This window comes from Anopheles stephensi, chromosome 2, assembly GCF_013141755.1.
Source record: "Anopheles stephensi strain Indian chromosome 2, UCI_ANSTEP_V1.0, whole genome shotgun sequence".
Classification (NCBI taxonomy): domain Eukaryota; kingdom Metazoa; phylum Arthropoda; class Insecta; order Diptera; family Culicidae; genus Anopheles; species Anopheles stephensi.
The window spans coordinates 21,738,789-21,754,829 of NC_050202.1; the positions used below are offsets into that span (position 1 = coordinate 21,738,789).

A 16,041-nucleotide genomic window follows, 5' to 3' on the forward strand; every position below is an offset into this window, starting at 1 on the left:
GGCAACGTCTTTCCACCCAATTCAACATCCAACCAATTCCCGGCAGCTAGATATTATCTGCTCACATACACCATCTCCCATGGTTCCAATTTAGTAATGTGAGAAATTCAATTTTGTAATCTCGTGGGTAATTTCTTAACTTCAACTGCACGAAACACATAACCCCGGGTCGCCTCGCCTCGCCGCATCCTTTCGGTCGTGCTCGTTTGTGCACGTACGCAGCAGGACACATGGCAGCATGACGCACAATCATGGCCGAGATGGGACAAATTATATTCTCCACAATCGCACACCGTCCAAGGACATCACGCAATCGAATAATCGCATCTGCCTCGCACAAGCAGCTGCCAAGGGGATAACAAAGTTGCATAATGTTAAAATATACAAACATACACTACCTCCCAGCGTGCACGCAATCAACGGGGAGTTGCCAAGGCGAGTTGTACGGCAAGGCGGAAGGAGGAGGGTGAGCTTAAATGATATCATTACTTCTTGTGTTCATGGGCAACAAAGAGACAATTAGTATGACGTCCTTAGGAAAGGTTTATTTTTTTAAAGTATTTAAGACGGAACAATGTTGTTAAATACAGTTTTAATGGATATACTTAATAATTTTAGAGTAAATTGAAGAGAAAATGAGAGAGAAAAGAGATGGAATAGTCGGATACTGCTCAATAGAAAAAGTTTTTTTTCCTAGGCTTTTCGTGACGTTCGCCAGAGGGTGCTGTTTTAATTTAAGTAAGCCATAAGCCACTTAGTAAGTAAGCAGTCCCGCTTAGAGATTTAGGTCTTGGTTAAGTAGATTTAGATTTAGCACTTAGAATAAACCGCTAGACATCACATTGTCCTTTATATATAAATTTTTTAAGACTGCATCCAACCATGTACTAAAAACAAACCTTTGACTTATTTTGCATAACGACCTGTTACGTCATACCAATTTGGACTAGATTTAGTAAAACGTAGGACTGACTATCGTGCTGCGGGTAAAAGTATGTCACAGAAAGTCAGAAATGGCAGGCCGAGATGTTTCGAGGTTGTAGTGCCACAGAATAATCTCCCAACTAAACATGACATAGCCCTTATTCTGGACATGGTAGAATCTATTTGAGATCTCTTTAGAGAATATCTTTAAAAACACTGCATCAAGGCTTGCTCCAACACGAAGTCCTATGCTTATTTCACATAATGAGCTACTGATTCATTATACTACTTAATGACTTACTAAGCTTATACCTTCCATATTCCAGGAAATTCTGGACACAGGGAGATGTCATTTAATTTAGTGGAGATTTATTCGAGCACATTGCATTAAGGCTTGTGCTTGATCTTCAAGGTCGTCCCTGACTTATGTTTACTTTATGGGACAATATTCTGTACGTAGGAAAAATTTCATTAAACCTAATAGATTTTCTTCAATAACTCTAATTGAAATCATGTACTAAAAATGAAACCAATGTCACATTTAAAAAAAAAGTACCAAATGGAAGACAATCCTCTGCGCTCTCTAAGTGCATACCATCCTCAAGCACTACACGCCAAGGAAAGGATTCAAAATAATTGCTGAAACAGCAAAACGTAAGGGCGCGCACTACTGTCATCGCAAAACCTAAGCTGCATGCAGCATCCCGCGCGCCAGGGTGCGATTGTTTTCCAGATACAATATCGCTGAAGTAACTGCAAGCGTCCAAAACGTTTCGCAAAGGGAACAGAAACACACTTCAGCACTCGCTTTGCTGCAGGCCAGAACAACTACCAACAGATGAAGGCAAACAGACTTTAAACGCAACACCGAACCGAAAATCTAGGTCACCGTACTCCGGGGGTTCTTTACCGGGGGGGTTGCAATTTAGTTTCCGAACCCAATCCGAGCTCCATTTTCTCGGGACTGTCACAAATGGGGAAGAATTTTTTTTTTTAATGCAAAAGAGTAAAGTAAAGAAAGAGTTGCCAACGACCAACCGACGTGCATCATAGATATGGGTAAAATATTCGTGCAGCCAGCATCCGAAAACGATAGTGCCGTTGGCCACCCGGAGCAGCAGCAGCTACATCAGCTGTTAGGGAATGCATTTGCATATGCCACTTTGGCAGCAGAAGATACGGCCAGTTCGTGACAGCGTGTCGTGTAAGGATTTTTTGGTTTTGCCGTTGTAAAATACTTTGTTTCATCGAATGTATTGAGGCTGCCATTACCGTTTTTCTCCCAATTTGAGAGCATAGGATTTGAGAGCATAGTATGCTTCGTGTCTCAGAACCGATGAGTATAACAGTTTTAGTACTCGGAATTTTATGAACAATAATCACAAAACTGACCCTTCCCGCGCTGTTTGTGCACTCAATAAATCTAAATCTACCGCTTAAAGTTGGCAATATAAAGCACACTTTTAACGACGTGTCGCACATGTCTGGTGAATTTTTCATGAACATAACAGCCCCATGACCATGGTGGTGGTTTCGACCACCAAGGAGAAATTGCACTCATATGCACATCTCCCGGCTGGCGGGCTGGCTGGCTGGTCGGTGTTGGGTAAACAAACCAGCGAAGCGACACATTCCGCGTGGTACAACGAGGACCAACAAAAAAAAGGCGTGAAAAGCGTCCTGCTAACATGTTACAGCTTCTATCGAATGCAAGTCATGGCTCGTATATCGTCCCACACCGGGAACCAACGCTTTTCCGGGCAACGTTTTAAAGGAGGTCCCGCTTGGCACAAACACACAACAGCACAGCAAACAAGAGCACCAACCCAAAGGCCTTGGGATTTTCCAGTGGCGAGCGGCGCAATTAGAAAACGATCGCCCTTTGGCCAGTTGGCGAACGTGGCATCGTCGTCGCGCCCGGTTGTGCCGTTTTTTCCCCATAGCCAACCAGCAGCGGCTTGTTTAGAGATAGAATTTATGGTGTGTGCGATATGGAACGTTTTACATATTCATTGGTCGCAATCAGCAAAAGCGGTTGGCGCTGGAAAACACACACACAAGCGGCAGCGAAAGAATAACGGTGGCTAATGAAGCCTCTAATAAAATCATTGGCTCGATTTCTAGTGACGTGCACGAGCAATGGGAGTTGTGTGATGCGAGCAAAAAACGCTGGGAAAGTCCTATTTTAAAGGGAAATTTTTATTTGAGCGCGTTTAGTGGTGCCGATGGGCAAAATGAGATAAAGGTCCAGGGAATAGTAAATAAGAAGTGAAATTTGCATTTCCATTACGTTCTACCGGACTATCTAGAAATGCAAAGCATCAGGAGACTAGCGTGTCTAGGTACTTTAGTGTTTTTAGTACAGGTTTTAGTACAACAAGATTTTTTCTCAAGTAATGGACATATATATATTGTATTTTATTTTTTTCTGATGTTGTGTTAAAATATTGCAACAATCAACTGGCTGACAGCTATCTAATCTGTTTTTAGTACTGACCTATTAGAGCTGTCAATAAGACCAACGAAATAGTAAGGTAAGTAATCTACACATAGTTAGAACTACCACGTAAGCTAGCAAACAACCTTCAGTTCTCTTCGTTCAGTTCAGTTCAGCTCAGTTCAGTTCGTGCCGTAGTTTAAATTAGATCAAATTCAACTCAAGGGATGACACTTGCAGTTACACCCATGGAAGTCCACCGAACCGTCTTCTATCGTGCAGCAAAAGACGCGCCCAGGTCTCGCTCACATTAACTTATTTCATTTATCAATTATGCAACATCAATTTTTCATACGCCACGACAGGCGGGCGGTGCATAATTTCAGATCATTTGTTTTCATCAGCCCACACATGTGCTGTCGCGCGTGCTGCTAGGGAAACTAGTGCAGATCCGTCAATCTTTCACCGTTCATCGCCACAGACACACGGCCCACAAGGGGAAGAAAAGTGCCTGTTGCGAGTATGACGAAGCATAATATAAGTATGAATGATACGTGTGTTGGTGCATTGTTTTGTAAAATGTATGCAACAGCACGACCACCGACAGCCGGATATTGCACGCACGCAGGTGATCTGAAGCTCAAGCTGTCCAAAAAGAGGCAGGATCTGCATGGTGGTATCATGGTAAACACGGAACACAACATTGCAAGACCTGTGAAATTGGATAAACTTTTCAAAATTCAATTTAAACTGAATCCTTTGCTATGAGGGAACATCCTCACAGCAAGCAAGTCAACATGCTACTCAGGAAACTTTAAACAACCTGTCATCTTGGTGGTCGTGTGTGCTACTTCAACGTCACACGATCCATCCGCCATTCTAGGCGCACACGCATATCTAGCACATCGGACAAAAGCGACAATAAATTACAGGAAGACTAGCTCGTTGGCGTTAGCGGGATGTTCCCTACTGACACAGTTAGCGAGGCAACTGCGCTAACCATTTCTCTCTCGTTCGCTAACTTCGCCGGCCAAGCAATTACCGAGGACCCCCAGCAATAGACATATCTACGCTCCCTACTTCTGGCGAGGGGAACTGGTTTGCTCCATTGTCACGCAACTCTAGAGTGTAACAGCATGGGCTCCAGGCGCTTCCTGACCGCTCGCATTGACCCACAATAGCAGGGAGTGTGTTGTAGATAGCGAAGTATCAAGGAGACCAGCTCACCATCTCCAGTGTGTGCGTGTGTGTGTGTCCGGTGTCTACCAGAGCGACAAGCTACAACGCCTCACTGTCCACTTTCTCCCGCAGGACGCACAACAAAAGCTACCAACCTTCTGCCGGTCGGCCCAGTGTCAAGATCAAGGATTTGCTCGATAAAATGAAATTATGATTCATTATGCAAATATGTTTATCGACCGTACCACACGCCATACACTGTTCCACTCTCGGTACGGAGATGCCTCCGCAGGCGGGGCTTTAAAACATGCTACAAAGTCTTCTGCTCTACCGGTTGACCGTCGTCGACGGGTGACTAATCGGTAGCCGAGCTTTATGTGACACAGATTTGCCGACACACCCAGGCTGGAACCGCCTGCTAACGGTTCGTCCCATCCTCGGCAAAATGATTAATCGTTCATCGACAAAGTGACACCGATGATCAAACCGATTGACAGCTGATTAGCATAGATAGGGGTGTGCAGCATCATCAGCATCCATATCGTCGTCAGCAACATTATTATATCACATAGCCGGGGCGGTTTGTTGCTAAAAACGTTGCTCCAAACGAGTTTCATTAACGATCGGACGAGAAAATGAAGACATTGGCAATAAATTCTGATGTGCTCTACTTAAATACTTAATTATTAGAGCAACAGTTTATATTGAAGTTAATAGAGGTAACGTTTGAATGATATATTCTTTTTTAGATTTTTGCTGCCGGGCAATGTATGCAATTGGAGCAATATGGCGAGACCTTTCCTATAGAATTTTAATAAAAATATATGCAATTGAGTTTTATAAAACATCTGTGGCAAGTCCTAACGACCTTAAGACAATCTGATCTGATCTGACCTGATATGATAAAATTCTATTACAATATCATAATACTTCCATAAAGCATTCCCTCACATGATCACTTCGCCTGCAAGTATGCAATTATTCCTTTATACTAATGTTTTGAATACTTCGAAGCGATTTGTTTACTCAATGAATAAGCAAAATTATAATTTTTTTTAAACATATGCCAATTGACTCGTGAAGTATAATGAACTTACTTAAAATTCCTCAACCAAGTTAGGTAAAAAAATGAATTGAATACAGATAAACAATCTAAGTGATCTTTTGTATGTTTCTACCAAACGTCACATGACTACTTGACAATTACATTTCATTAGTACAGGGTAAACGAAATCCCACACACTTCTTCCCTAGCACTACAACCTTGAAAGGTCTCGGCCTGTTATTTCTATCTGTCTGTGACTTGCTTTTACCCGTAGTAGTAAAGTAGTCAACCCTGCGTACGAGGAGACAGGCGGTCTGGATGGGATTTGAACTCCGATCCTGCCGTGTGTAGGCCGTTATTGCTTAGACCACCAGGTACCGCCCCAGGCACTACACTGCCTAAAAACTGTTAGTATTAATGTACAATAAATAGACAGTCGCAATGTCCAATTCCAAATTAAGATTAATGAATTGCATCATTTTAAAGACAAACGCACATAGTAACGATCAATAAAAAAATAAGTTATGTTAAGTTAAATACTAGAACGACAAAGCCACTCTACCACAGTAAATGTTTTTCAACTTTTTTGCTTCCTCACAAAATATAATTACACTTTCCAGTGCAAAAAAGTTTGCTAAGTTACTTTAAGTAAAAAAAAATTCAAAGCGAATGAAACTATCAATAAAACTCAAGTAAAGAACACCTACGGAAAGGCGTAGTACAGGACTACCATTCAATCTTCGATCAAACGACGTGGATAAGAAATTCCCCCGATGAAAAGTTACATTAAAAGTTTTACACTATTTCCATCGTTTTTCCACCCCTACTGCCGACCGAAGAGTGCGATTTGAATTACGATTCCAAGTGGGACACACAAACTAAGCTTGAAAAAAATAACGAGAAGAATAAAGTTAACCGAGGGCCGATCGTTACATTCGTTCCACCACTACTATCTGCTGATAGTGGTATACGGTAGAATGTAGCACACTCCTGCTGTGACAACTGCGACGAATGTTCGGCGAATGAAACGGAAAGGATTAAAGGACAAAAAAAAAGAAAGTACAAACTGGTTAAAACACATGGTGGCACATGGTGTAAAATGAGTACTAGAAAAGAAGGAAAGCTATTCCCTGTTGGTTGGTATAGGAGAATCCTGGCACTAGAATGCCATTCCTTTTAACGTTTCGATTTTGGCCCGTACCAGCCACCGGATGGCTCTCTAGTCAGCCAGAACGAACACTAGGGACGCTTTTGTTTACTGACGCTTTTCAAGGACTTTTCCGTGCGTATATAAGAGAGCTCGGTGAAACACTCCTCCAACGTCCCACAGCTTCCTGCGCATTGATCATCCACCAAAAAGGGTTGACCTCTTTTCGGAACAGTGCCAGTGCCTGACCCAGTTCGCTTACAGGAAGTCGAGTTTCGATTTGCAACCCTGCAAGCAGCTATCTATCATACAACTCGCTTCTCAGATCCTTCCGCTAATGGCACTATGGTGTTTGTGTGTGTGTGTGTTTGGGTTGATGCCTCTAGCTGTAGTAGTACCATTACCCACTGTACATAGTCGGTACATAGGGCATGGGTTTTGGTACAGTTAAATAGGACAACCTAGCAGCAGCACCACCAGCAGCAGCAGACAGAAGTGCATCGTTAGTGGAGCGGACATTGAGCTTCGCTGTATGAAGGTGCAAGGATGAATCCGTGGCTCCGGATTCATGGGAGCGAGCGAGACAAACCGAGCTTAAAAGTGAACCGGAATGAAGTTCTTTGTTCCCATTTCCCATCGGGTTCACATCGGGCATGGGAAGTAAAATCACACCAACACAAACACACGGAAAACCGTGCCAAAGCCAATCCGCTCTCTCTCTCGCTATCAGGACGAGCTCCATTGCGATGTTGCAACTGCAACGATGCAACAAACAGCAGCTCAATCGGAGGGGGGGGGGGGAGTCAGGACTCACCATTCTGCAACAACTTGTTCGAGTAGTTCCCGAGTAGCCCATACAGTACATTTCAAGGAAGCAAGCTTAAGGATTCTTACATCAAATAAAATGCTTTGTTAGACAGTACGCAACCATAGAAAGAACAGGGTACCTGGAATACCTGCCATTTTGTAAGACCTTATATAGAGTAAAACGAACAAAATCTACAATCATCAAACAAATGAAGCACAGTTACGAAAGGATCGCATTTCGTAGAATCCATTTGCTTTGCTATACATATCACCAAACGTAACAATAGCACTGTAAAACATGCTTCAGGGGTGAGCTGGGCCCCGTAGCTGTTCACATTTTATATGGCGCTCCGTGTCTTTACGTTCCAGGAACCTGCATTACTCTACATTTGTTTCTCTCGGAAATAATCAAAGCCATTACGACTCGCGACATGATTTACCTGTCAGCATTAACTGCGTCGCTACTCTTGGTGCAGGTCTTGGTTCTTTTTTCTTCGCTATAAATCTGTAAAGGTACAATGGAAAATTGAAAAGCATCATTAGAAGGGTCTGTAAAATTGGTAGTAAAATGAGCTACTACCTAAGAGCCTGAGGAATGAGGACTAAGCTACGCCTGAAAGTATGCAAAAATGAGTTTTATATCAATTTTCATGATCTTGAAAGCACTGATGAGACAGCATTGAATTGTTTACGGTCCTCACACTAAAAAATCTAAAAACCTTATAAAAACACTTGTAATTTACTGCTTTGGGGCGGTCTGGTGGCCGAGGCGAGAGCGGCGTCAGTCGTCACACGGCAGGACTGGGGTTCAAATCTCATAAAGCCCGCCTCCCTGTACACAGGGCGAACTACCTTGCTAGTTCAAGTCACATAAAGGCAGAAATGGCAGGCCGAGAGTCCTCTCGAGGTTGTAGTGCCAATGAAGAATGTTTTCGTCATCATTGGAGCTCAACACAGCTCCACTGCTAAAATTCTACGCTTTTCATGTTGACCTGCTTTACTCTGTCGTTTGAGTAATACGCTTGATTGCCTAAAATAAATAAATGATCTACCAATGCAACCAAGAGCAAAAAAAAATCTAGCGATCTCTCTACTTCCTGCCACTTTAAAGTACACATTACACATGCACCACAACACCGTGTGTCCAAACGACGCTCTGATGCCGTCCGGCGTGTGTAAATGCGTTTCCCATTAGACAGGAATCTCAAGTGTAAATATGTATCTTGCTCCGTTGCCAATGTTTACGACGGTGGGTTCTTAAGCTAGAAAGACACCTTACCCGGTCGGTCGGTCGGTCGGCGGTTTACCCACACCGAGAGTCATCTTCGAGCGGGAAGCTGCGGGAAAGGTAGGTGTCTTCCGGATGGATGATGAGATGCTCATCTCTTGGTGAGGGATAGTTGGGTTCTATTTATACAAACACATGGACCAACTGTGTCACGCGGTGAGCAGCATTTCAAATTCCTTTTATTAGTAGTAAGTGGTTGAAAAATATTTTTATTTGCGGCTCTAGAACATATCGTTAAAACACCTAAATAAACTGGGAAGGTTTATGCGAGGTTATTGAATTCTTTGTTTGTTTACTGCTCTCAACGCCCTACATTAGCTTCCCCATCAAACCTATTGCCATCTTCCTACGATTAGATCTCGAGTGCGGATTGAGTTCGTTCTCAAATGCGCATAAAATTGAATGGAGATCCGTGTCTGCTTGATTCAAACCAACCGGGGTCAGTGACCAGTTGTAATTTGGTGTAACCGGGAAAGCGGGAAATACTGAAGGACACAAGGCGACACAAAGTGAACGATTCATCAGAGAGATCGCGCTGTTGATATGGGTTTCAACCGTAAAAAAAAACACTGGAAACCATCCATGACCGGGACTTACACCGGACATTGACTCTCGTAAAACGCGTCACACCCAACTCCTTCACACTAGTTCTTCGGACATTTGAGACAGTGCAACCCGGGGGGGAGTTGATGAAATTGTGTTGCTAATGGTGACAATGAAACGCTTCCATTCCAGAGCCGGTAGAATCCTTGTCACTCAAACCCTTCGGGCGGATAGGAACCACACCTTGGAGCTTCTAGGGTATGGAGCACCATGACAACAACCCTAGTCCCAAGTCTAGTACACACACCTCCATCGGCCCAGAACCTATTCCCTTCGGGTAAGGTAGAAGAAACAAAGAACCACCACACTGTCCGATATCGATCGAAAAGAAGCCCCAAACGGACCGGACCTACCTTATCCAACTGTTCTGTTGGGATAGGTCGTGGCACAAAGCATCACCGAGCCAACTCTCAGTGCGCGGTGGTTCACCTCGTAGCCAATAATGCAGCGCCCCAACTCGATTGCACAGTTGGAAATTGCCAGACGGCAATAAATATCCGCCCCGGAAGCATGGCAAGGCTTAAACACCCACTGACCCAGCATTCCGTGTGGAGGACGTGAAAAATCTACTACAACAAGGCGACGCAGTCCCCCCCCACCTTGAGCCGTCGGAAGGAAGTGTCAAAACGATAAAAAGAAGCGTTGTTGCTAAAATCAACCCAGGCCAGACTGCTGCTCACCACACACAGCCCGAGTTCCTCTGGTTCCCCAAATTAACTACTCACATCTTGCGTTGCATGAATTTCTGCAGAATCGGGATTTTTTGTGCCTCTCCCCCCCAGAATCAGTCCCGAGCCAACGTAAAGGGTTTTCCTGCAATTTTCCATTAGGTTTCCACCTCGATTCCGAGACCGAACCTCAATGCATCCCACACCCACCGGCAGCAGTGCAAGTGGTGAGAAAATTTCTTTGTCTGATAGCAGGTGGATGAAGCAAACGACGACCAGGATGAATGTCTGGTTGCCAACACTGTGTGCCTTCAGGATTCTGCGACTAGTACCGAACATCGCCACCCGTGGCCGTCTGGCTCGTTGTCGCTTAACCTTAACCTCTTCACCGACAGCCCTACTGGGCAGGTCGTTAGCTCCGGTACCTAGTTTTGCAGCACGCTCGGGACATCCGGTACGCTCGGGACACCAGCAACCCGTAGCTCATTTTCCGTCCAAACCGACTTCGCGAAGTTTGTGCAGACGGAAGAGTTTTCCTTCCTTCGGTTTTTATGGTCATCCCTTTTTCTTCTGTTCGCGGAAACACAGGTTCATCGTCATCTCGTGCGCCATGTGCGCACTCGACTGGCGCTATTTCCGCTTCCCCCCCCCCCCAAATGGCATAAATTTTGTTCACTTCTTTCCATTTTTTTTTTTCGGTTACGGTACGAGATGGATTTTCCACCAGAGACGAATCGAATGCATCTGGCGGTACAGTTTGTTGATTGTGGGAGCGGGAGAAAACGTGGGAGTGTTCGGATGATGTATTCTGGAAGAGCAAGGAAAACTTATCTCTTGCAGCAAGTCTGCGGAACCGTACGGATCATGCAAGGCACAAGTCCTGCCAGACAGACGGGAATGGCATGCACAGACTTCAATTATTCAACTACATGTTGTCAGGTGTGTGGATGAGCGTAATTTAATTTAAAGAATTTGTAAGCATTCTTCGACAGCGTCGTGAAGCGTGACGATTAATGTTCAATAGATTACTTGCACCGGGCGGTTTGAACATCATTCGCATACAGTAATAAGATTTTTAGAATCAGTTTATGGCAATTCAAGACTTGAAGTGAATTATTTAACTAGTAATCGTGCGCGAAGGAAGGATTTAGATTCGTGAGAAATTACATACTTTTGGCGTCACAAGTCTTTCGTGATGGATGGAAACGCCTAAGAGGTATGCAATGGACGTTTTAATAGCTAGAATTACAATGAAAACTACTACATACCGGAGTCCTCGTATTTCGTAAATATTCGGGGGAAATAGTGTCGATAAATTTCTCATTGCAGCCCACCGTCAGATAAAACAAGTGCTATTGCATACTTTCCGGCGCTTATAGCACCAGATACAACAGAACAGAACTATACCCTAGCCAGCAGTCCATTTACGTTGAAATACTTGAATAAACACAGAAAGTGTTTCCCTCCCTATTTCCTCAACAGTATAATCTCCCAATCCATTCCACCAAACTTTGTTAAGTCTTTAACACAAACCAATTAAACTACTTTCATAAATCTGCATTTTTTTTCCCATCCGAATCACAACAGTGTTGCCGATAGTCAATTTGCCTTTATTCCTACTCCATCCACAATCGAACGCTCTATTTGGAGTAGGACCGCCAGCTTCGCTTCTCCTATCCCTCCTTTCCCTCTATCCAAACTATCTGCAATTCCGCAAAGTCAAACAGTGTAGAAGAAGGTATGCAATTCCGCAGCAAAAGCAAGGAAGCGAAATTCATTGCACTTACCCAAGCTAAAAGAAGCAAATCGCTACAAAAGCACAACATTCGGCCAAAATGGATCGGTCTGGCAAGTTGGCGTTGGATATGGGTTCGGGTAAAAGTTTTGCTTCATTTTACCCGTTTCTTATCACTCGCTCGCCTCTCCTACGGCTCAATCTATTTGAAAAATAACGGTTTGGTTTATGTATTTTTTTTTGTCTGCATCGACAAAACTTTCAACGAGACAGTGTCATGGGAGCAGAATTTAAAGCAGCACTCGCTGCTTTCCCATTGCTTTGGGTGAACTTTTTGCGTGTGTTTTTCCGTACCGTCTTGCCGATGGCTTACTGGTACCCCTCTTCTTAGCAACATTCATTTCGACTAAAGTTCACAAATCGGGTTCTCCTTTTGGCTCCACTCGGTGTGTCCAGCATCAACACTGAGACGTTGAGGGCGATGATGGCATTAGAACGGCAAACACAAGGCGACGTCTACTGCATCGTAGACGGTGGTGGTGGTGTATTCATTCCGCACAATTTCCTCCCGACAATGGTACGCGCGCGAAAGCATTGCGCAGGCAGGATTTAAGAAATTCTAAGAAACCAGGTCTCGCACAACACACATCCATCATGTCAACTTCTACATTGGGGTAGGTTATATAGCGATACAAGGGAACAGATTCAACCCTCCTCGCCCTCGACGGAAATGGTTCAAAACGTCTCCATTTCATACGTCTACCACCTTGTTGTGCTGTTGATTGGAAACAGTTTTCGTAAGCTGCGTCTCGGCGGATCTTTTTTCACAGGCAAATGGTCTGTGTCTTGTGAAAGGACGCTTTCACAAAGCACTCCACAACACAGCGCTCTTTTCGTCTAATGTTTCTATTTTCTCGTCCTTCGAAAACCATTGCACTTTATTAAAGTCCGTGTCACCCAATCAGAAAATTTAATAAAAAAGAATGCTGGCCCTTGATGCTGTTGTGTAGGGGTGAGCAACCTGCAGCAGAAGAAGGAATCGATTTTTTTGTTTGTATATAAAATTTCACTGATAACCATTAATGTTACTAGTTCAATAAACGGCACAGTATTTTTTACATTATTAATTATTTCGGGTTGTAGCTCGATACTCGCAAAGTTACTCCAGATCTAAGTTTACTGATGACTTGTGCTAACTGAACAATAATAGAAAATTAGTATAATGAAAACTACCGCAAATGGTTCAGAATTTAAAATTAGTATGTTTTTTTTTCGATGGCCGAGACGATTACGGCACCGGTCTTCTGACCGGGGTTCTAATTCCATCCAGACCGCCTCCCCGTATGCAGAGCTGACTGCTTTGCTACGAGAAAATTCAAGTCACCCAAGGCCATAAATGACAAGCCGCGAAACCTTTAGAGGTTGCAGTATACAGGTATACGCCTAAATGTATGCAATCCGCAGTACTCGTTGCGAAAGCTTCACAGTGTGTTTTCAAAGTGGTCAAAGATGGTCGAATAAAATCGAATGAAATATTGCTTATTATTCGATTAGAACCCACTCTTGACCACCTATCCTGACCATTCATTTTGGCTTACAGGAGCTACATATTAATTTTTGGTTGCGCTAGGGGTGGCCAATCAGACTTATAACATACACGGCGTTCCCGGACGGTAACGAAACATTGATTCGATGCATACTTGTTACCTGGCATAGATATTCGGATAAGGAGGAAAAATAAGAATATCAGCATTTCAAATCACTTGTTACAATCTACATTATCATGCTCTACACGCTGTCTAGTAACAGTATTAACGAACAATGCACAATGTTTACATTAAAAAATTTTTTACCACATGGAAATCACACTGTACTGCTACAAAAATGATAGGTCACAGTGCTGCACACAAATGATTCTAGGGGGGGCCTTCTCGAGTCTTTTACCCATAATCCTTTTATCAGGTTTCAACAGGCTGAGCACCCCTGCCTAAGTCCCTTTAAGAGGAAAAGACGGATACTTGCCCTGCTATTGTACACAAGCTCTTCTCTTCTGGATGACGTTGAAATGCATTTGATTGCCCATTACCCTTCGTCTTTTTTTATTCTATTAACAAAGAAATACTGGACCCGTGACGTACCAGAGAGTAAGACATATTTAAAAACATAAAAAGGAAAAATAAATATGATATATGTCATATATTTGTATTTTGTACCTTGAATAAAATTACTGATTATTAAAATGTTTTAATGAAAATCATCCATTTCTCTCGTCTTTAGTACACCTTAAACATCCTAATCCTTCAACCTACACACAATGTTTATCTTAATCCCTGCGCCATGACACAGCACATGGTACATCCTTCAAAGACCTAAACAACCGACCAATCACTGGATCCATGACCTAGCGTCTGCACTTCTCGTAGCTAGCTAGAACACGGGCACACAAATTGGATTAATGCAGCACGTGTCACGTTCCGTATTGGCTTTGTCGCATCTTCCGGCAAAAGGCAAAGATGATACCTTTAACCCGGGCTGGGATCGAAACCAATCGAAGAATAATACACCGCTGTGCAATTGGTCGCCATACATTCCCACACTCCCGTACGTACGATTCGTAAGACGCGCAACCAAATCAAATGATGGCACCGAAGAAGTTCGAAGCACTTTTACACCAAAAAGCTCAGCTGCACCGAAGTGTGAAGATGCATGGCATTAGACCAATCGTGCCAGTGTGCCGGGAAAAGAAAATAAAAAGCCATCGAATAGGATGTTGGCAATAAAAAGGTGATATTGCATTACCATTGCCTTACATTTGCCGGATGTCGGATATGTGCCGATGCAACTGTGGCTCGTGGATGAAGTTTTACAAAAAAGTTTGCTATCTGGCATGGATAGAAACGGTCCTTAGATTAAAGCTTTCAAAATACGTACAGTTAAATCCTGTACACTCCTAGTTGAATATTAAATTGAGCATATACGTTTGAGCTTGGTTTGAGCAATGGTTTAATGCTACCCCAGCATGCACAGAAACGGAATATCGTGAGAATGTCGCCTACGATTGGAACTCTTTCCCGTGCACCGCTAAACCAAAGGAAGGACCCGATTAGAGTGTGCATGGAAATTCAGAAAACTTACTCCATTCGAGTTTTCCTGTGGCGAAAAGGCGAACGCCTGGCTAGACGCCTCCTTGGAGAGAAGTAATAAACATAATTTAAATTAGTTTAGTTATAATTTTATGACACGTACGTGTGCGACCTGCGGTGATGTGCGAGGCTGTGATTTGGAATCGGGGTGCGCCTGGGGGTGGCCATGAATTTTCACCACGAGCTGTTTCGTGGTTTGTGTGGTTAGCAACTTCGATTTTTATTGGTGCTCAGGGATAAGTGAAATGTAGGTCCCCCGGACGTAATCGGATCAGCCTGTTTTACCGAACTAAAACTATGCAAATCAAAACAAAGGGCTTTATCAAGTTAGAGTGTTCGATGATAAGGCGTAGGGTTCTTTATTAAAATTATAACAGTTTAATTAAATCGTGATTCTAGACTCTTTCAGACATTATTATTCTATTGCATAAAATGGAGCAGCTCATCAATCTATACGAAATAGAAAATAATTATCAAGATTATAGAAAACAATAAATAAGGCCATAGAAGAATAAAGAATATAAAATATAAAGATAGAAATACAAATACAAAATACAAATGTTAAATAGAAAGAGAGCAGAAATAGAAAATAAAATCAAGGTAGATTAAGGAATAAAATCAATTAAGTAAGAAAATAAAAAAATAAGTAAAAATAATTTACAAATACTCAGGAAACGAACAAAAAAAATAACATAAAAAACACCACAAACAAAACAATTAAATGAAAAAAAAGTCAAATAATTTGTACATAGACGATTAGAATAAATTAATTTAAATTAATGATTATATAGATTGAAATAACTACAAATAACTTAAGATAAAAAAATAATGCAAAAAGGAACATAGACAACAAAAAGAAAACTAAAAGCGATTCGATCGAGAAATTAAGAAAGAAAAAAAAATACAACATTTACGGAATTTTTTTACAATTCGCATCAAACTATATTCGGAAATTTGGAAAAAGTAAAACGAACTGAAATAATTAACGTAAATAATAACAATTGAATTTAAAAATTGGAGAAAATAAAATTAAAAATATACTTAAGAAACCGTAAAAATTGCTAC

The 16,041-nt window shown here is 42.5% G+C and overlaps 2 protein-coding genes across 6 annotated transcripts in view; both read right to left on the reverse strand.

Moving 5' to 3' along the window:
- LOC118504922 (protein yippee-like CG15309) overlaps positions 1–16,041 on the reverse strand; it is a 99,856-nt gene that overhangs the window by 72,212 nt on the left and 11,603 nt on the right. For 4 of the 5 annotated variants that reach the window (XM_036039997.1, XM_036040006.1, XM_036040007.1 and 1 more), the window contains exon 2: positions 7,980–8,044. The exons of the other annotated variant lie outside the window; for it this stretch is intronic. The gene's annotated coding sequence lies outside the window, so the exon portion shown is untranslated. The remainder of the gene's footprint in view (positions 1–7,979; positions 8,045–16,041) is intronic. 5 annotated transcript variants of the gene reach the window in all.
- Positions 1–16,041, reverse strand: part of LOC118504921 (ras-related protein Rab-23) — a 56,906-nt gene that overhangs the window by 29,416 nt on the left and 11,449 nt on the right. Inside the window, exon 2 of the mRNA XM_036039995.1 lies at positions 7,980–8,044. The gene's annotated coding sequence lies outside the window, so the exon portion shown is untranslated. The remainder of the gene's footprint in view (positions 1–7,979; positions 8,045–16,041) is intronic.